We start from the raw sequence: 22,098 nt of genomic DNA on the forward strand, positions 1-22,098 counted from the left end.
TGTTGTAACCTTCCCTCCTATAGGAGTTGCTGCAGTCTTTGCTCATTTTGATTTCGCTTTTCTAAACCTTTTCCATCTCTACGATATCTCCCCCTCCCCTTCAGGTGAGTGGCAACCAAAATTATGCACAATATTCCAAGGGTGGTTGTGCCATTATTCTAATGGCATTATGATATTGGCAGTATTCACATGTCAAGTCATGCCCTCTACTTTCTTCTTTGCCACAAATTCATGACACAGTCTGTGCAATTTGAAATCAAGTCTGTTTTCAGTGGTCCCCATTGAATGGTCCTAAATCCATCTGCTGCTGGAGATGTGTTGCTGCATACTCAGGCTTCAAAGGCTGGACTGTGAGTTCACAAAGGGAACGAGTTCCTCCACAAAGTTCAGGTTGGCAAAGTTTGCAGAGAATTGGGCTCGTACTGCGCCTTTTGTTCACAATCAGAGGGAACCTGTCAAACTGGAACTCCGGACTGAATGGGTTGGCATGTAAGGAGGCTGGTGAATAGGTGGTCTCACCTTAGAGACAGAGTTTGAAATGCATAAATGTTTGCTCCCTCCCTGCTCTAGAAGTTAGGGCTGGTTCACACGTGCATTTCCACCACCTGACAATTGTCAGTGGAATGTGTACACAGACTTTTAAAGAACATTGGTGTACACCTGAGGTCGCCCTCCCTATGGCTATGAATAGCCACAATGGCTATATTTTGCCTCCATTGTTGGATGCCTCTGAATGCCAGTTGCTGGGAATCAAAAGTGGGAGAGGGCTGTTACACTCCTCTTTTGGGCTTCCCATGGGGATCTAGCTGGCTACTGTGAGAACCAGATGCTGGACTAGAGGGACCATTATAGTCCAATAACATCTAGAAAGCACCAGGTTAAGTACTTAAGGAGAGCCCTGCCGAACTCCCATTACCCTCCGACCCATTGGCCATATGACTTGGAGCTGATGGGAGTTGTAGTCTGAAACATCTGGAAGGCACCAGTTTGGAAAAGGCTGATCTGAAGTGGCATGAAAGTTCTCCCTCTGGTAAGGTAAAGGTAAATGACCTCTGGATGGTTAAGTCCAGTCAAATTTGACCATAGGGTCATCTTGCTCATCTTGCCTCAGGCCAAGAGCTGATGTTTGTCCGCAGACAGCTTTTCCAGGTCATGTGGCCAGCATGACTAAACCACTTCTGGCGCATGGAACACTGTGATGAGTGTCAGAGCGCACAGATATGCCATTTACTTTCCCGCCACAACAGTTCCTATTTATCTACTTGTACTGGTGTGCTTTCGAACTGCTGGGTTGGCAGGAGCTGGGACAGAGCAACGGAAGCTCACCTCGTCAAGCGGATTTAAACCACTGACCCTGCAATTGGCAAGCCCAAGAGGCTCGGTGGTTTAGACCACAGCACCACCGGCATCCCTTCTGCCTCTGGTAGCTCATGCATACACATGTGTGTGAGCCCCTCTGCCATGCTGCAGATCTCCCAGTGGCAAACATTCATGAAAGCCAGTGTGGTGTAGTGGTTAGAGAGTCAGACTAGGATCTGGAAGACCAGGGTTCAAATCCCCACTCAGCTATGTAGCTCACTGGGTGACCTTGGGTCAGTCAGTCTCTCAGCCTAATCTACCTCACAGGGTTGTTGTGAAGATAAAATGGGGAGAATGATGAGCACACATGCCACCTTGAGCTCAATGGAAGAAAGGCGAGACAGAAATGCAGTTCAATAAACTGAAGTAGCTTTGAGATCCCTTTAGTTGCCCAGGAAGGCAAGACTAGAGTAACTATCTTCACTCCTCACCATCACAAAAAGCTAGCTTGTCAAGGATTGTGTAGAGCAGCCTTACAAAACCTGGTCCTGGCTGGGGCTGATGGGAACTGTAGTCTAAATCCAGGCTGGCTGAAGCTGATGGGAGTTGTAGTGCAAAACATCTGGAGGGCACAAAGTTGGGGGGTGCTGATTTGGAGTGTGTACATCTGTGTGTTACCCTTGTGTTACCCAGGTTTGCTCTGTCTGCTTCCTCCCTCCTCTAAACCCCTCATAAGAGTGTCCTTGTCCTAGTATAAACGGGGTCTGTAGCAGATAAGAGCAAGGCAAGTGCTTTTCTCGCCTCGTCTTCTGCCATCCGGGATGCTCATCTCTCAGCACACAGACCACCCTCTTATCATCAAACCTTTGCTGGATTTATGTCCCGTCAGGCCAAGGGTCACTGATAGAGAGGATGGAGGACACAGATGGAACAAGGTGCTCTGGCTTCTGAAGCCCCCAGACCTCCTGGAAGAGAGCTGTGCATTAAAGTTGGCTGGCAGGGCTTACATTATCTCTTGAGTGCGGCTGCTTGGCTGGCCTATAATCCTATTGCTCCGAGTGTCTGAAGAACCCTCCCTGCCTTCTCATCCTCTCGCCTCTCTAGGCCAGAGATGAAGGAGTAATAAGCCATTAAATGGGGCTATGAACCTTGCCTGCTTTCTCGCCACCGGGAGAGCTTATTGGGGCAAAGGTCCATCATGCGAGCCACTAAGCTGGTTACCTTTTGCTTCTCAACAGGACTTTCTTTTGAAGGAAGGCATTGTGTGTGTGTGTGTGTGTGTGTGTGTGTGTGTGTGTGAAGAGAGAGAGAGAGAGAGAGAGAGAGAGAGAGAGAGAGAGAGAGAGAGCAAGAGAGAGAGAGAGAGAGAGAGAGAGAGAGAGAGAGAGAGAGAGAGAGAGCGCGCGCGCTTGTGTCCCCTTCACCTGTAACTCTCTGGCTCATCTTCTCCCATGCACATAGAAGGGTGTAAATGACAGTCCAACCCTTTCTCAGACACAAATGTAGTTCTTTTTTCTCCTTCTTTTGCTACCTGCCTTCTATTAATTCTCTCCGGTGGGTCCTCCCTAAGGCCTTTCCTCCTTAGTGATGACAGCCCCCTAAACTAATTGTATTAACTGGAGTCCAGAGCGCTTACTTCACCTGGAATAAATGAATGGGCCATTACTTATTATTTATTTTATGGGTAGAATTGAGAGAAAGAGAGAAAACACACGAGGTCTGGATAGCTCAGTTAAAGCGTGGTGCTGATAACACCATGGCTGCAGGTTCGATCCCCGTATAAGAAAGCTGCATATTCATGCGTTGCAGGGGGTTGGACTAGATGATCCTCAGGGTCCCTTCCAACTTTACGATTCTATGATTCTGTGGCTCACATGTATGAATGTGCCATCACTGATTAAACTGCTGTAAATATCTGTACATGTATAATACATGCAGTTTATATAACTTAGAACTGGATGGTGAGGTGGGAGGGATCAATAACCAAATCCCCTCCCCTCGTAACACCAGAACTCCTAGACATCCAGTGAAGCTGAATGTTGGAAGATTTAGGACTGATAAAGTTCCTCTTCATGCAGTGCAGAGTTAAACTATGGAACTCACTCCCACGGGAAGCAGTGATGGCCACTAAGCTAGATGACTTTAAAAGAGAATGAGACAAGTTCCTGGAGTAGAAGACTGTTGAAGGCGACTAGCTGGGATTGCTGGAGGCAGCAATGCTTCTGAATACATGTTGCTGGAAACTGCAGGAGGGGAAGAGTGGTTTTGCATATGGGTCTTACTTATGTATTTCTCCCAGGTATCTGGTTGGCCACTGTGAGAACAGGATGCTAGACTAGATGGGCCATTGCCTGATCCCTCTTATAAAACCAGTGTTGAAGCTTGTGTGCATGTGTATGTGTGTTCAGGCATGTTTGCCAGGCTAAACATAGATTGCTCACCTATCAAATTTGATTCGCGAGGCCCCATCCTGATAAGGATTGGAGCGTGGATAGGTTACTCGCAGGGAAAGTTGGTTTGCACACTTGGTCTGCACTCTGTGCAGCAAAAGTTGCACCTCCAGTTTAGCTTAACCCTCATGGCTAGTAGTAACCAACAAATAGCCTTCTCCTCTACGAATTCTTTCTAATCCTTTTTAAAAGCCATGTAAGTTGTGGTCAACACTGCCTCCTGTGAAAGCAAGTCCCATAGTTTAGCTATGTGCTGCATACAAATGGGCCCCACAAGCTTTGCACAGGATCAGGTGGAGGCTGAGATCATGGGAGCACGCCACGGGGATTGGTTCTGGAAGGTGGAATCAGAAAGAGTCAAAGACCAGGGACAGGCCATATAGTTTACACAGCAGATGGAAGCATCTGATTGAAGTGGACAGAGTTTATGTCTGCCACTTGGATCAATAAGGGAGCTATGTAGTTTTGCCAATCAGAAGCCCCTGGCTTCCTATTGCTTTTCTCTCATTCAGCCATACTTAAGGACCTGGGAGATGCGGGTCACTTCCAGATGGCCTGCATATGGAACGTTCATCCAGTTTCATTTGCACCAAGGTTTTCAGGTGTTTGCCTGGTGTTTACTGTGCATTCATTCTGATTTGTTTGCAGGGAGGCGAGGCAATTTCCATTCAGCAGTTGTTACCCTACACGTTCTAGTGCATTTTCCTTACAGGAAAAAAAGCCTGCTTGGGGAGAGCAGATTTGTTGTGCAAGAGCACCGAAACAGCTTTAGTTGCTGAATTTAGACAATTTCATGGAGGAGAAGGCTATTGATGGCTACGAGCCATGATGGCTATACCCTGCATCCACGTTTGGAGGCAGTAGTGCTTCTGAATACCAGTTGCTGGTATTCAGTTTCCCACAGGCATTTGATTAGCCACTGTGAGGACAGGATGCTGGACTAGATGGGGCAGTGGCCTGATCCCACAGGCTCATCTTATACATTTGTGACTGAATCGCACCAGAAAATGGAAGGGCCCCTATGGTCTACCGCCCAGACTCACAATTTGCAAGCAGAGGCAGCACAGTGCTACATGTCCTTCCCTTCAGAGGACAGCCTCCCCTGCATCCTGTTCATTGTGGTACTCCTGATTAGGGATTAAATTCAGGAAAGGGTGACAATGGTTGGTTTTCAATCATCCTTGGTGTCACAGGCGCTGTCCAATAAGAGCCCCTGACATTTGGGCAATTCTGTGTATTCAGTATTCACAGCTGAAATGGTGGTGGTGGTGGTGTTGCAGTTCAAATGCTGTAGAAATGCAATAATCAAGCAAAATACTTGAATAGATGATTTGGAAGAAAGAAAGAAAGAAAGAAAGAAAGAAAGAAAGAAAGAAAGAAGAAAATGATCAGTGGTGGAAAGCTTGCTGTTGCTCTCTTGTAAACCATTCTAGGCTGCTAGCAGGGGGAGACTTTGGTCATCTTTTGTAATATGCTGCTCTGAGGAAGGCCAACATTTGGCACTCCCACATGGATCTTCTCAATTGTGGATCTTCACAAGTTAGCTACTGGCTTGCTGATAATGAGGAGGAAGAACGAGCACCCGCAGGGGTGGAATCTGCAGAAATGCATGTTAACAGAACCATAAAAACTCAACATGCTTATACATTGAGATAAGACGAGCCTGTTGGATCAGGCCAGTGGCCCATCTTCTCTGGCATTCTGTTCACCACAAGGACCAGCCAGATGCCCATGAGAAGCATGCAAGCTGGACATGAGCACAATAGCCCTCTCCCCACCTGCAAATCCCAGCACCTGGTATTCAGAGGTATGATGCTTCTGACAGTGGCGTATAGCCATGCCTAGAATGCCTTCCCTGACCCGGGGCTCCCCACTTGTTGTGGACTGCAACTCCCAATGGCCCCAACATCATATGGCCATGCTGGCTCATGGCAGGGGGACACTGATAAGAGCTACAGTCCCAAACAACTGGAGGACACCAGATAGGGGAAGGATGGCCTAGACAGAGGAAGCAAAGAGTGGCTAAAAGGCATTGAATAACCCATTTGGCATCTTAGCAAGGCATGATCTGGAATTTTGTGTTTGCAGAAATGCAAAGTCTTTCGACATTTCCATTTGCAGGTTATTTCAGTTGATAACTGAAAACAACTCTGACTGTTTTGTTTTCCATTTGTTTTCCTCTCCTTTCTTTTTTGTTAACAGGCCTGCTGGTGGTGGTTGGAAGTGTCCTCTCTGCCCATCTGTCTCTCTTCAAGCTGTCCCTTGCAGCCAGCACCGCTTTCCCTCCACTCTCTTCTTAACCTCAAGTTTGTGTGTCTCTCTCTCTCTGTGTGTGTGTTTTTGGCAGAGTCCCTTGCAGCTGGTTCCCTAGAAACTTTGCCCAGAAGGCACAGTGGCTCCCTCCCAAACAGCAAAAACCCCTGGCTTTAGATGCTCAAAACAACCGACTAAAAATAATCAGAAACCCGAGGAGCGTGTGAAAAACCCTGGAGCCTGTGGGCTTCCTCCTGCTCCACCCCCCCCATCAATCCATCTCTCTGGTTCCCCCCACCCCCACCAAGGTTTCCCAGACCCGTGCAAGGAAGCCTTGACTTGCCTTGCTTTGCCGCGGTCTGACCCTCCACTTCCTGCCTGAAAGCTGCATGTCTCTTTTACACCTGCGCTCTGCAATCAGTTCACATCAGCTCCTAAATCTAACCGAATCCAAAAATATTAAAACCAGGGCCCATCTGTTGTCCAACTGATCAGAGCAGATGTGCCGAGGATTTCAGAGGCTGGCTGGCAACCATTCAAAACTGTCAGAACTTGCACCTGCCGCACCATTACTGTTCCCCTTTTCGATTTAATCCCCTCACTCTCCCTCCTCCCAATTTTGCAAAGAAAGGGAGGGGGAAATCCTCACCCCCAACCAAGCAACCAACCCCCACCACCCCCAGCTAGCTTTAGGAGATGTGTATCGTAAACAGATCTAATCATCCCCCCTCGGACACACTGATGCTGTTGACAGCCTATTGTATAAACACGAACGGGCAAATATGAAAATACGCTGGGGAAAAGAATATATGCGCCAGAAATGCGGTTCCCCAAACCCCACCCCAAAGTAGACATACAGCTGTTAGGAACAGGGATTGTCACTCTCGTACAGATGCAACAACACTTGTAATACCAAGAGCGTCTGCATGTGCTGGGAAGACAAAGGCAGATCAAAACACAGGCCCGGCATTTGCTCAGCACTGCTTATTGGGGATTTGAACATGGAATCGTGGAATTGTAGAGTTGGAAGAGTTCCCCAAGGGTCATCTAGTCCAACCCCTTGCATTGCAAGAATCTCAGCTCAATAATCCCCGGCCATCCAATCCCCGTTAAAAAACCTCCAGTGAAGGAGAGCCCACCACCTTCCGAGGTGGTCTGTTTCAATGCCCATCAGCTCTTAGATTCCCCCTCTTTATGTTGGGAAGGAAAACGCTGCGTCAGAAATGGCTCAGTGATCCAAACACCGCATTGCTGGAAAGGCTCTTCTCCTGAAAGATCTGTGAAGCTCACCAGGGCTCCATCAGCTCCATCCTTTGAATAATTCCACCATAAAAGCAACTGTATGCAAATAACACCCATTCCCTTTGAAAGACTCAGGGCTCATCCAGAATTCCTTTTGTGCTGAGTTTCAAGGCAATGACACAGGTCCGGGTTTTAAAGCTCCATGTCCATGAGAGGGGTTTTTTGATGGAAAACCCGACGGCCATTTGCAGTAAAACATGGGTTTTCCTGTGGAAAGTGCCAGGATTGGGGGACGCTCAGAAACAGAGCTTTACAGTGCTGACCTGTGCCTGGAAAGCAGGATACAAAAGGAAGTCTGGATGAGTCCTAAACTATGCTGACACTGGCATTTTTCAATGGCACCTTTTGGCATGGCCTTCCCCTTGTGGCTCAGCAAATCAGTGCTGTCAGGATCAACTGAAACTCACCCGTCCGAAGTCCGCCCTGTCTCTCTGCCAATGGTTCCATGGGAAACATCATTCCTAAAAGGTTTCTTAGCATGCCTGTGACAAAGCATTTCCCCTGGGTTCCTTGAGGAATGTGCTGGCTATTAAACCAGATTCAATCTAGCTTTGGTCAATAGTGTTTACAGGAATAAGACTGTCCACTTCAAGTAAGGCCATGGGCATGTTTAAAAGAAACAAACCTGCACGTATTAAAAAGGGACTATCTAACCCAGATAGAGGTGGGCAGATGAGGCATCCTTCTTGCCAGATAACTCAGGCTGCTCTACTGGTGTGGGAGCAGGTTCCTCAGGGTTTCCAACTGCACTGGAGGCCACTGCAGGCTCCCACCCCTCATCCTTGAGAGGGGTCTCCCTGGGGTCATGATCAGGCTGGACTCTGACACCAAGGCTCTTCATAGCTCAGCTGTACATTTGGCACCTGGGTGTAGTTACTAGCCAGCTGACATGCTTGGGAATATTCCTGCATTGCAAGAGATTGGACTAGATGACCCTTCCAACTCTACAATTTTACGATTCTATGTCATCCTTCCCCTTTCAGCCAAGGACATAGCTAGCACTGCAGCCTTGCCCCAAGTCTGTCCATTGACCCATCTAGTTCATTATTGTCTACACTGATTGGCAGTGGCTCTCCAGGGTATCCGATAGGAGAAATTCTCTGTCCTACCTGGAGACACTGGGGATTGAACCTGGGACCTTCTGCACGTAAAGCATATACATTTTACCTCTGAGCCATGGCCCTTCCATCTTGAGAGGCTAGTTTGTTTCATGTTAGCTAACAGGGCAGCACACACAGAGACAAATTAAGGTGACTATTTTTTTTTCCTTTTTGTGATTGCCTGGCGGGGAATCCCTCTGCTCAGATGGTGACCCCGTAACAATCCCACAAGCCCCGAAGTGAATAAATGCCAATAATCCCCTTTTAACGGCAGCCCCTTGTGGGGAGGGGGATTAGAAGCAGGCCCAGCAGTGCTGGCCTGTAGGGTCTCCGCTCTGCCAGTTCTGCTGTGTGGCCATACAGATATGCCGTCAAGAACAGCTCGTGGCCGGACCTGGTGGTGGCCACGCCATCTGAAGGAGCCCCGTGTGGTGCAGGATGATTAGGATTAGCTGCCCTGGGGGGTGAGTTGAGAGAGAGAGGTGATCATGATGGGGCCCTTAGGGGATGGAGAGGGATTAGATTTCCTCTGGCTTTCCAAAGGGGTTTCCATCTGCACATATGGCCATGTGCTGCCCTTCTGCCCAGGAATAAAAAAAATCCAACGAGGAGTTTTGCTGTCGTTTGGAAAGGCCTCAAGGATTTCAGGTCCACTCAATTTGGGCAAAGAGAAAACGTAAGAACGTAAGAAGAACCAGCTGGATCGGGCCAGTGTCCCAACTAGTCCAGCATCCTGTTCTCACAGTGGCCTCAGTGGGAAGCCTGAAAGCAGGATTTGAGCATAGGAACACCCTCACCTCCAGTGGTTTCCAGCAACTGGTGTTCAGAAGCAATACTGCCTCTGACTTTGGACACAGAGCTAGTAGCCTCTTTGGCCTTCAATAGCCTTCTTCTCCAGGAATTTGTCCAATCCTCTTTTAACGCCAACGAGGTTGGTGGCCATCACTGCCTCTTGTGGCAGCGAGTTCCAGAGTCAACTATGCACTGTGTGAAGAAAGCCTTACTTTGATCTGTACTGAGCCTTGCAACCCTCCCCTCCACACACATCTCTCTCCAGCCTGGCAAGGAAGAGGCATGGCCACAGTTTCAAGGACTCACTCAAGGAAGGTGCAGGGCTGCGGTGAGGGGTGTGGCCTCACAAGGGGGTTGAGCCTAGGGAGAATCCCCAAAACCGAGCTTATCTAAAATCTCTATCTGGGCAAGTGTGCAAACTTCAGAACAACTAGTTTAGGGGTGTGAAGAGGCAGCAAAGCCTGTTATTACAGGAGAAAATATTAGATTCATGGTATGAAGGAGTGCTTCCCAAATTGCAGCCCTGGAAGCATAAAAGACTATCAGCCTTGGAAAAACTGGTATCATTGGATCAAGTTTTAACTGGATTTTGAATAAATGTGCCTTTATCTGTTACTATTTTGAATTTTATCGTGTTACTAACTTCCTTAGTGAGTTGTGCAAACCGCTATTCTGAATAATGTTTTCTATAGCACAGGGTAGAGGGCACTAGGGATGTGTTAATGAAACCAATGGCCCCCAAAAGTTTGGAAACCACTGCTGTAGAGGATCTAAAATTATGGTTGTGACTGAAAGCTTGGGGTATGATTGGGGTGGCAGGAAATATTGAGAGGAGCAGCACTAGCCCTTCTGACCCCTTGCAAATACCACATTGAGGGCATTAGCCAATAAACCCACACAGTTTCCTCCAGGCTTGCTAAACCCCTCAGGCTGCACTAGAGCTCTGTAACTGCTCCTCTGCAGTGGACATCTTCTCTCTTGCACAGGATCCTGAGACTTTCCTCATCCATGTGGACAATGCAGCCCCTTGGGTTGGATCAGTGCAATGCTTTGCGCTGCATGCTCCTTCTCCTGATTCACCTCCTATGCCCACAAACCTCCTTCGTTCCTCCCAGGCTGCGCTTGGCACATCGACTGCCAAGGCTGAAGTGATACATAAACAGGGGCCACCTTGTCGAGGAAGCAGATGGAAGCCAAAGGGACCCGCTGGTGCACCTATCAGCAGATCCCACCCAGCTGTTCCTTCCAGGCTGACAGCTCTGCCACGCTGCTGCAACGGAAGAGCGGCTTCATTGGCGGGGCCTGGCAAGCGGGGCTCGGCTGGAGACGGCTGCCCAGAATCTGCCTCCAGGCGGGGAGGAGAGCCAAGGCAGCTGGCCAAGTTCCCTGCCAGGGAACAATAGGCTGGAAAGGCAGGCGGGGAGTGCGAGGCATCAGAGGGAAGCTGTCGACTTCTTTCCACAGGACGAGGATGTCCCTCGACCTTCTCTGGGGTCACAACCAGCCCAGGCGGGTCAAGGAGAGAAAAGCATTGGTGGCCTGGAGGAAAGGTGCCAGAGATCCTGTTTCCACAAAGGCCTGGAGACCTCCCAGCCCCAGCCCCATTCAGCCAAGATGCAAATAGCCTCCTCGTGTGGTAAAAGAAAAGGGCTTCATTTTTATTTTTATTCTTTTATAAATGCCTTTTACATTACAGTGGTACCTCTGGTTGCAAACGAGATCTGTTCCGGAGGCCCGTTCGCAACATGAGCAGAATGTAACCCATGTCTGCACATCTGCAGGTCGCGATTCATGGCTTCTGCGCATGCGCGTGATGTCATTTTGCGTGTCTGCGAATGCGCGAGTGGCGAAACCCGGAAGTAACCCCTTCCAGTACTTCAGGGTCACCACGGGATGCAACCTGAAAACACGCAACCTGAAGCAAACATAACATGAGGTATGACTGGTTTTTTTTTGCTGTGGTGTCACTAGGGCAGGATGACTGAGGTATCTACCCAAGGCTTAATGTGCAATTTCAAGAGTTGCTAAGTGCTGAAAGAGTCAGGGCAGATTAAAAAAAGCATTTATTCACAAGGCACATTGTTCAACTATGGAACTCACTCCCACAGGAGGTAGTGATGGCCACCAATCTAGATGGCTTTAAAAGAGGGTTAGACAAATTCATGGAGGAGAGCGCTATTAATGGCTCTTAGCCATGCTGGCTATGCTCTGCTTCCAAAGCTGGAGGCAGTAATACTTCTGAATACCAGTTGTTGGGAACCACAGGAGGGGAGAGTGTTGGACTAGATGGGCCATTGGCCTGATCCAGCAGGCTCTTTCTCTTAGTGAGAGCAGCATGGTGCACAGAGCACAGCACCCACCTGGCTCCTCTGTGGCCCTGTGTTCGCAGTCTGTCACACAAAGCACATCCATACATGCGGCATTAGTGGCAGAGGAACAGAAAATTGGAGTTACGCGGGTGTTGTGGTATGTGAGTGTTAAACAATGGCTTCTTAACAGGAGCAGTCTATCCGAGAAGTGAAGACTTGGCATTTCAGCAGCTGCATCCTTAAATCTCTGCAACCATTCTTAACTTGCTCCAGTGCTGGTCATGTTCAGGAGGAAAGGAGCAGGAGATTGTGAGCATAGCGAGAGCATTGATGAAACTCATTACAGCCCCGGCTGCTTGTTGACCTTCCGTAAACATTCTAGATAGTGATCTGCTTTGCGGGAAGGAACCTATTCACTTTGTCCTCTTGCAAAGCACTTAGTATATATTTAGCCTTTTAAAAAGGAAAATAATGAGTAAGAATTCTTTTCCAAGGGACTAAACTGAAATATTTCAGTGATGCTATCAATATTTGTCAAAATACAAGCAACAGCAACACCCACCCACTAACAATGATTCCTCTTTGCCATAAGATGTGTTGGGGTTAGAAACTGGGGGAAGGTCTTCAATTATCAGGCAAGCAAAATTCTGCAACAGCATCCAGTAGCATGAAACTGGCTCACTTCACCTTTTATGCTTGCTACCCTAGGGCAAGGGATGTGGGTGGTGCTGTGGGTTAAACCACAGAGCCTAGGACTTGCTGATCAGAAGGTTGGTGGTTCGAATCCCCGTGATGGGGTGAGCTCCCGTTGCTTGGTCCCTGCTTCTGCCAACCTAGCAGTTCGAAAGCATGTCAAAGTGCAAGTAGATAAATAGGTACCGCTCTGACGGGAAGGTAAACGGCATTTCCGTGCGCTGCTCTGGTTCGCCTGAAGTGGCTTAGTCATGCTGGCCACATGACCCAGAAGCTGTAAGCCAGCTCCCTTGGCCAATATAGTGAGATGAGCGCCGCAACCCCGGAGTCGGTCACAACTGGACCTAATGGTCAGGGGTCCCTTTACCTTTACCTTTACCCTAGGGCAATACCAGAAAGAGAAAATATCAGAGGCTGCTAAGGATGGGGGAGGCTTTCAATCAAATTCACATTTAAAGGCAAACCTATCAGATTGGCACTTGACGAAACAATGCACAACCCAAACACAGCCAGCCTTTGAAATTTGTACTTCTCCAAGTTTTGCAGTGCTGTTCCGCAGCCGAGTAATGTGCACAAAACACACCTACCAGGGTAAAATGTGCAGGTATTATTGAAATTAACATGCAACATTACATTATATTTGGGCAAAAACTGCTTTGCAAAGATGTGTACATTACACAAAATCGCATATAAAAATTGGTGAATATTAGGAGAAAGTTGCAATAAAATGCTTCAGAATTGTGGAGGGATGAGTTTAAGATGGGGGGGGGGGAGAGAAACCAAGAGGACTGAAACTGACAGATCTGTCCCTCTCTAATGGCTGCAGCAGCAAAAGTGCTTTCCTTCATACAGCACATAGCTAAATTATGGAGCTTACTCCCAACAGGAGACAGTGATGGCCACTGACTTGGATGGCTTTAAAGACAATTAGACAAATTCATGGAGGATAAGATTATCAGTGGCTACTGGCAAATTGTCTTTGCTCTCTGCCTCTATGATCAGAGGCAGCATGCTCCTAAATACCAGTTGCTGGAAATCATGAACGAGATTGCTCTTGTGCTCAGGTCCTGGTTGTCGGTTTCCCACAGGCATCTGGGTGGCCACTGTGAGCAGATATAGGAACACAGGAACAGGGGCAGCCCAGCCTGAAGCAAATGGGAAGCTGCCACTGCTACTGCCTCTCTGCTGCTGAAACCTTCCTAATCTGGGTTGCATGGTGGCATCCGCAAAGCAGCAACAATGGCAGGTTCTGGTGAGATCTTGCCAGAAGACTCTGCTCTTTTCCTGCCAGCAGCGGGGCTCCTTCAGGGGTGCTGCCTCTTGGAGTTCTGCCACCTGAGGCAGCTGCCTCAGCTTACCCAATGGGTGGGCTGGCTTTGAATAGAAAGATGCCTTTGCCTTGCCTATATTGTCTCTGCAATGACTGTGGTTTTCAAGTGGGGTTTTCCCCAGCCATACCTGGAGATGCAAGGCTCTGAACCCGGGACCTTATTTACCTGCAAAGCACCTACGCTCTACCACTCAGCCACAGCCCTTTCCCTCTCTTTGAACTGGGGTGTTTCTGGGTCAACTCCAGCTCCTTGTCTGCTCCTCTCCACTGGCAAATCCTTGCAGGGAGACGAGCACGTGTCCTGGTTGTAATTGTGAGAGAGAATGAAGTTTGCAAAAGCTTTAATTGAAGTGCTGGCTGCTGTTAATTATATTAAAGAGTGAGAGAGCGAGAGCAATGGGCTTTTTATTAGCTAATAAGGATTTCCATTTTTCCGCCCTTTGATGTTTTAGAAGGCTAATGGCTGCTAAATTAAAACAGTTTGGTTTTCTTTCTCTCTACTTCTCTCACTCTCTCCCCCCCCCCACCCCAGCTTCCTTGGTTAAGAGCTTGTGAAGGCAGTCACCTGGGTTGAAGCTGTGGGGCTGAAAAGTGGGGGGAGAGAAGCTTAGGGAACTGAGCAGGGAATTGGTTTTGTATAATGAAGTGATTTTACCCTTTTAGCATCTCTGGTGTGCTCAGCAGCAAAGCCTCTCCCCGCCTCCTCCCCCCCCCCCGGCCAAAGCCTGCACTTGTGCATAAAGAAAATGTATAGTAACTGTGCCATTAAAATCATTATTCAGCTGAAAAGGTTGCCTCTCCTCCTCCCAGGACACTGCGCTGTGGTTTATAGGGCAACGCATTAGGCCCCAGGGACCTGGGCTGAGGGGCATTTACTCCCATCGTCCTGAGCATTCTCCAGGCACCACCAAGCCCAGGAGGAGACCAAGGCTGGTGCCTGACCTTTCTTCCAGAATGGACTTTGTCAAGCTGATCAGAAGGCAAATGAAGCTGATGGGGGAGAAAGGAGGAGTGGGGAAGAGAGGCGGGGAAAGGCCACTTTGCCATTTTGTGTTATGTAAAAGGACTGCAAGAGAAAATGCAAAAGATGGATTAATGGGCACCTCTGTGGTTAAAGAACAGACGAGGAATGGATGAGCAGCAGGAGCGCCAACTAAAGGCGCTTGTTGTGGGTGCTCAGCCCCCACACCGCAGGGCCCCTGACGCAACTTCCGAGGTCTCACAAGGCCTCGGACGGCATCTCTGAGGCCTCACGAGGCCTCCTGTCTTGCAGTTATTTATATTTGAAGCAGACTTGGATGGACAGCCTTTCCAACAGAAGTTAATTTCCAATAGAGGACCGCACACTGTAAAGTAGGGCACAGCCACACTAAGGTTGGACTATTGCTGAGGTGGGGAACCTTTTTGGCCCAGCAGGCCAGATCTTTATCTCCTCACCTTGCGGGCCAAAAAGGGCAGGTAGGTGGCTCCACCCCTGCCAGTCACCTGACACCAGAAGCGGCTCACCTTTCTTGGCCTGCCCCAGTCACCCTTTACCACATGCCAGGGGTGAGTGTTCCTCCTCGGCACTCTCATATGTGCAAACACACACATAGGCACACAGCTCCCCTCCTCAGCTGATTTGTCTAGAGGGCTGTGTATGTGCAGGGCAGAGACACTTATCAGGCCTTCTTTGTTCATCAATCCAATGACCAGGGAAAGGGTAATTTGCAATCCCCACCAGAGTGCGTAGTAGAGAGATGTAAACCTCTCCACTCACCCCAGAGCTGTGTCTAAGTGTTTTCCACCCCTTTCCCCTGCAGCCAAAATGAGTGTTTTGGATGGGGACAGAATGCTCCTTTGAGGCCTGGATCAGTCTCCTAGGATAGAGATTAGGTAAAAGTAAAGGGACCCCTGACCATTAGGTCCAGTTGCGGACGACTCTGGGGCTGTGGCGCTCATCTCACTTTATTGGCCGAGGGAGCTGGCATACAGCTTCCGGGTCATGTGGCCAGCATGACTAAGCCACTTCTAGCGAACCAGAGCAGCGCACAGAAATGCCATTTACCTTCCCGCCGGAGCGGTACCTATTTATCTACTTGCACTTTGATGTGCTTTGGAGCTGCTAGGTTGGCAGGAGCAGGGACCGAGCAACGGGAGCTCACCTCATTGCGGCGATTCGAACCGCCAACCTTCTGATCGGCAAGTCCTAGCCTCTGTGGTTTAACCCACAGCGCCACCCACGTCCCATTTAGGATAGAGATTAGCCTATGCAAAAAGCAGCTTCCTGTGTTCTTAGCACCTGGGGACGGGCCCTCCCTGCGCTTGCCGCAGAAGCCCTCTGAGTCACCCACCTGTAAAGAACCAGCAGTCAAATAGATCTCCAGCACTTTCTCCTTCAAAGGTGGCTGTGAACTTTCTGCCACTTGGAGAAGGGGGTGGGGGGCGGCAGAAGCAGCGAAACAGGGGCCCAGCGCTCAACTCTGCCCAATCTCGAAGAGAAACCAAGCTGGGGGAAGCGGTTGACAGGATAATTCTCTCTCTCTCTCTCTTAAAAAAAGCAACAACCCTTCTCATCCTTTTCTTTGTGCCTGCAATGTGGGGAAAAATTGCAAGGAGTGGGAGGGAAGGAGGCAGAGAAACCTTAGCTATCAATGGCCCTGCCTTGATGGGAATAAAATATGCACTGAAAGACATTAAAATGGAGTAAATAAAAGAGATAAAAATGGAACGATCAAGCCGGGAACTTCTTCTCCTCTGATTAAAAAGAGAGGGGAGGTGGAGGGGGGGCTGATGGAGGAGGGGGTGCTCCAGCCCTTGAAGAGGCAGGCTGCTGCAAGAACAGGAGACTGATAAAGGGTCTGCGGCTGCCTGTTTGTGAGAGATAAAGCCTGAGTCCCAGCACTTGCTGTCCTCAATCCAAGTCTTACCATCAATGTTAATACAGCCTGACAAACTGGCATTTAAGATAGAATAAATATAGGCTGGTTCTGCTATTACCTAGACCTTATTAATCTGCTTGCAGGCATTTAAATGGCGTTAAAAATATGGAGTTTACTACTCAGTGCTTCAATAGCTCTCCAATTCATCACATTTCTCTCTCTTTCTCTGCTCCCCTCCCCCGCCCGCCCCCATCCCTTGAGCTATTGTTTCCAAGTCCCAGGTGACCTGTATTTTTTCCCTTTTAAAGCAAACTTTCTGATAAAATGGGAAGGCAAAGGCACTTCTGTGGCTGTGGGGGGGCAGTGTGGGGAGGGAAGACAGGTGGGAGCTGGTATGCAGTGGCATCTGAGAAGCACATTGGGTGCCCTGACCCAGCAGGGAGGCTGCTGTAACTGGCTGGAGGCTGAAGAAGAGTGGAGTTGCTAGAACTTTGGGGACAGGGCCGTAGCTCAGTGGCAGAGGAGCTGCTTTGCATGCAGAAGGTCCCAAGTTCAATCCCCAGCCTCTCCATGTAGGGCTGGGAAAGATTGCTGCCTGAAATCCCGAAAAGGCAGCCAGTGTGGGCGATGCTGAGCTAGGCAGACCCAGTGGTCTGACTTGGGTATTCATTTTTTATTTATTGCATTTCTATCCCACCTTTCCTCCAAGGAACTGCAGAGAATAGCACCAGACTGATTACATGGCTCTTCCTCTCTCCCATTTTATCCCCACAATGACCCTGTGAGGTAGGTTAGGCTGAGAGACAGTAACTGGCCAAAGGTCAACCCGTGAGCTTTGTGTCTGTGTGGGGATTCAAACCCCTGTCTCCCAGGTTCTCACAGTCCAGCACTCTAACCTCTACACCACACTGGCTCTCTATAAGGCACCTTTGCATGTTCCCTATATTGCCTTTGCGTAGCTCAGTGGGAAAGCACCTGCTTTTCACACCAAGCAGATTTATTGTGGCACAAGCTTTCATGGACAACCTAATGGAGTAGATTCCAGTCCGCAAAAACTTATGCTGCAATGAATGCTCATTTTTAGGGTGCAACTTGTTTGTTTTGTTATTTTTCTTTATCAGGAGTCCCTCGGTGGGCAGAGGGTTGAATGCCTGTGGTTTCAAATATGAAAGCTGCCCCTGTTCCCTAAACAGCATTCTTAGAGATGCACCCAATTTCTCCATGCTGCAAATTTGCTGGCACAAAAGCTCAAATCTTCTGATATTCAGTGGCAATTTTTTTGGGGGGGAGGATGTGTGTGTGTTTCCTGATCCCTCTGACTGCGCAGCTCTTCCACAACCCACCTCTGCTCAGAAGAGCCTCCTCAGGCCTATGCCTGCTTCTCCCACCAGCCATTAACAACCCTAATGATTTCCCTCCACTGAACTGAGCTGCTTAAATAGCAGCTTTAATTGCCCCCTTTGATGTATCTCTCCCATCCAGGCTTTACTTTATAAGAAAGACGTACAGTCATTAAGAGAAGCTCTTAGCAGAATCAACTATTAATGAGCCAACCAGGCCAAGGCGTGACGATTCCCCAATTCTCTCGCCTGCTGGAATAACGTGAGACTCCCTAAGGATGCTGCCTTGCCATATCCAAGGGAGCTGCTGCCTCTCCCACCAGAGGAACTGCAGAGAATGGCACCAGATTGATTGCAGGCTGGCAGCCTTGAATGCCATCAGCAGCCTATGTGCTAACTCCAGTGTCATGGGGCAGCAATGGCTCTGAATGCCAGTTTCTGGGAACTGCAGGTGGGCAGAGCACTCTTGCGCTTTTGGTGCTCCTTATGGGCATCCTAGAGGCATCTGGCTGACCACTGTCAGAACAGGATGCTGGGCAATATGTCCTGCCGGATTGGTCCACTGTGGGTCCATTGGATCTAGCATCTTGTTTCCCAAATCATGGTGGATAAAGCTATGGTCTATCTCTGAATGCCAGCTGCTGGGAATGACAGCTGGGGAGGCTAGTGTTGCATTCAGGTCCTGCTTGTGGTCTCCCTCATTCCCTGAAGCATCCAAAAGAGCCCTTTCTAGATACCTGAGGCTGGCAGGAAATCCCACAACTGTGCCTCTCCTGCCGTGATGGTAAAAAGACAGCAATGATGAATTAAATCAGGGACGATGTCAGGGAATCAGCCCACAATAAATCACATGGAGTACATGACATTAACTCTTTCTTAGCAGAAACCAGCCCAGCTCAATGGAATTAGGTGTAATGAGCACAGCAACTCTTCTTGGTAGGTCTTGCCCCCATGAGGCAGTTGTGGAGGCTGAAGATCCCTGCCTTCCCACAGCTGCCTAAATCTCATCCTCCCCCAGGTCTTTGTCAAGCAATCTGAGATTCCTGCCTCTGCTTCCCCCTCTTCATACCTCTTCTGGTCCTCAGCAACCAGGGGTCAGGGGAGCTTGTTGCAGTAGGATAAGTAGACACCCTGGCTTCTTCACCAGCCTGACTCATCTCTGCCTCTTGGCCTCCCTCCTCTTGCTTCAGTTTCTGACTCTGATTCTGGACTTTCCTCTTCCACAGACTCCCTGCTCACTAAACCCTGTTACCTCTTCAGCTTCTGACACCTCCTCCTCCCAGGCTTCTCCCTCTGACCACTCATTGTCATTCCACCACCAATCCCCAGACTGTGAGCCTTCTTCCCTTAGGAGTTCCCCAGCTGCTGCCTCCCACCATTCCTCTGTGTCCAGCCAGTCCAGGACAAGGGTTGTCATATTTCAAAAAGTAAAAACCAGGACACTCCAAAAGTATTTTTTTTTAGGAAGAGCCCAAAATTGTTGAGCTTTTTTTTAAAAAAAAACCACCAAAATTGATTGAATTGACTTGCCTAAGATCCAGGTCAAAGCGCCATCTTTCAGAAATTCCTCCCGGACACCACGTCAATTCTGCCTTTGAAATCCCAGTAATGTCTGGGGAAATCTGGACGTATGGCAACCCTATCCATGACAGATGAGAAACATTAGGACCTACAAGGCTCTCTTTGGCCCCAGACTCATGTCCTTTTGGCTCTGCTTTGTACCTTCCTTAATTGTTTTTGCCTGGCTGGAAAGCGTCCTTGATCTCTGATAACGCCTCTTGTTTCCCTGGGTGGAGGAAAGAAAAGGGTGAGGGTGTGTGTAGGAACTAACTTACTGTACGAAAGCAAAAATTACATTTATTGCTCCACCCACTTTTGCTTCAGGCCCCGCCCATCACTGGCCTATGCCTCCTTCCAAAGGGAATGTGGCCCTCAGACCGAAAAAGGTTCTCCACACCTGAATGAAATCCTGCCCTTTCATGATACACAGAAACTGCTGCCTGAGATGGACAGCTTGTTTTGCCCAATAGCAGGCCCAGCCCTAGCTAGGCCCAATGAGCAGGAGAGAATGGTGAGCTTTGGGGCCGGTGAGGGAGAAGAGGTCTGTGTGAGCGAGGCAGGCAAAGGGGAACCCCAGAAATGGGGGAGAAAGCCCTCTTGGGAATCAGGCCAAACTGAGAGCTCCAAGGAGTGAGGGAAGGTGCCAACAAAATGTATGGAGGACAGAGGGGGAGGGTGCATGAGCGAGCAGAAAAAGGTGAGGATCTGAATGAGCTGTTCTCATTAGACATCTATTACTCATCACAAGCTTCTGTTACCTGCCATCTGCTCCTCACTGCAAAGGCAGGCAGGCACCGCCAGCAGAATATTGAGGCTGAGAGTCGCCCTGCTCTTGCCAGCATGAGTGGGTTGCTCTGGAGTGAGCAGTGGTGAAAGCTCTGGACTTTTCCAGCCCAGGACCACATTCCCTTCTGGGCAAACTTCTAAGGGCCACATGCCAGTCGTGGGTGGGGCCAGAGGCAAAAGTGGACAGAGCAGACTTTCCCGTCATTAGAGCAAGGTTCGCTGGAATGGAGAAATGAGCTGGTCAGGGCTTGGATTTGCTGGCCAGCCCTGTGGAGTCTCTAGGATAAGGTTCATGCAAAGTTCACCCCAAGAACACCCAGCCAGCACTGAGCCTTTGAAACTCAGCCTATTTTGGTGACCAGGAGCCCATTCCCTTTTCCCCATCACTGATAAAAAGCAACTTTATACCTTACAAGGATGGACATAAGATGAGACTGCTGGATCAGACTATTGGGTCAAGGTAGACTGCCCTTGAACATGGAAGAGGTCCCATATAGCTGTCATGACAGATAGCTATTGATGGAGTTTGTAATATCCCTTTTTTCCAGCACAGGAGGGCCTATTGCTGATGACCTTTTGCAACAGCTGGGTGCTCCCCACAATGTGTAATTCTACCTGGCCAAGGAATTAACAACCACAGGAAACATAAAAGGGCAGCACATTAGCTGGGGATGCTCAATTCCTGTTTGAACCAAACAGGTGAGCCCATGGCTCTCAGTAATAGGCTTGGATTCACATATCAAGGGGCCAGGGGTGAGCCCATCTCTTTCCTTGCACTGCACTGGTGTGGGCCAATTCACAGGTTGCCAAAGAGAAACTTGTTTCCACTTGGGGCAGATGGCAGGAAAGTAACTTCTGACCTCTGATGAGGCTGCCTGCTGTGAATTCAGAGAGCTGTCCTCTTGGAAGAGAGAGAGTGAATTGGATGGTCTCAGCCTAGTCCCTAGTGGAGATCTGACCAAATGACAGGATGGACACATTTCACAGGCACCTGTGGTGAGTAGCGAGGGAGGAGGAATTTAATTCAGTTTTCTTTTAATGGTGAACCTACCTAATTCACGCTTTCTGAAAGAAGAAGTAAACTGAAGCACAGCCAAGATTCAAAATTCGCACTTCTCTGAATTTTGCAATGTAGTTCTCCAGTCAAGTAAATGCACAGAGGAGAGTAAAATATGCATATATTTGTGTAAGTGGCATACAAAAATGCATTGTATTAGGGGAATTTGCTTTGCAAAAAATGCGCATATAGAGGATAATACAAATGTGTTTATTAGGAGAAATTTGCACTCCGATGCTGATGAATCTTCATTACATTTTTTTTAAAAAAACACAACTAAAAATAAATGAAACACAAACTGATGTGGAAATGCAGATAACTGAACTTAAAGGTTAAGGGACCCCTGACCATTAGGTCCACTTAAGGCCACTAATAATGAAACATGTAGATATTTTTCCACATTTATTATGCTATTTTTGTGATATACAAATGACATGAAAAAACTTGGTATACTTGTTTGTATAACATTATTCTTGTTTATAAAACCCAATAAAAAAATTTAAAAGATCGGAAAGTGAACTTGAATGATTCACCTATCCCCAGTGAAGAGACAAGCCTATAGTTGTGGATATGGGCTGGGTAGGGAGGGAAATGAGTCATACATAGTGATGTGAAGAAGGATGGGGCAGTTGTAGCTGCCGGTCATTTGTGTCACCTGTTCATGCTGGGGATGGGATAGTGGAAGGCCATGAGCCAAATTATTAGGGACATCACACAAAATCCACCTTTCTTATATGTTTGAAATGTCCTGGGCTACTCTCTCCCGAGGGCACACTGGGTTAGGGCATCACAGTCACTACAAGTGGGACTTGCAAAAAAATAATAATAATTGTGGAGTGCTCCTATTCACTGTTCTTAGCGGACATAAGGCGGACCTCAAGGTGAATGGGCAGCGGTATACCAAGCAAGGCATTCCCAGAGGTAACAATGGCCCCAAGTTTGAGGAAGGGCCATAGCTTAGTGGTA

The sequence above is a fragment of the Podarcis raffonei genome, chromosome 8 (genome assembly GCF_027172205.1).
Source record: "Podarcis raffonei isolate rPodRaf1 chromosome 8, rPodRaf1.pri, whole genome shotgun sequence".
Classification (NCBI taxonomy): domain Eukaryota; kingdom Metazoa; phylum Chordata; class Lepidosauria; order Squamata; family Lacertidae; genus Podarcis; species Podarcis raffonei.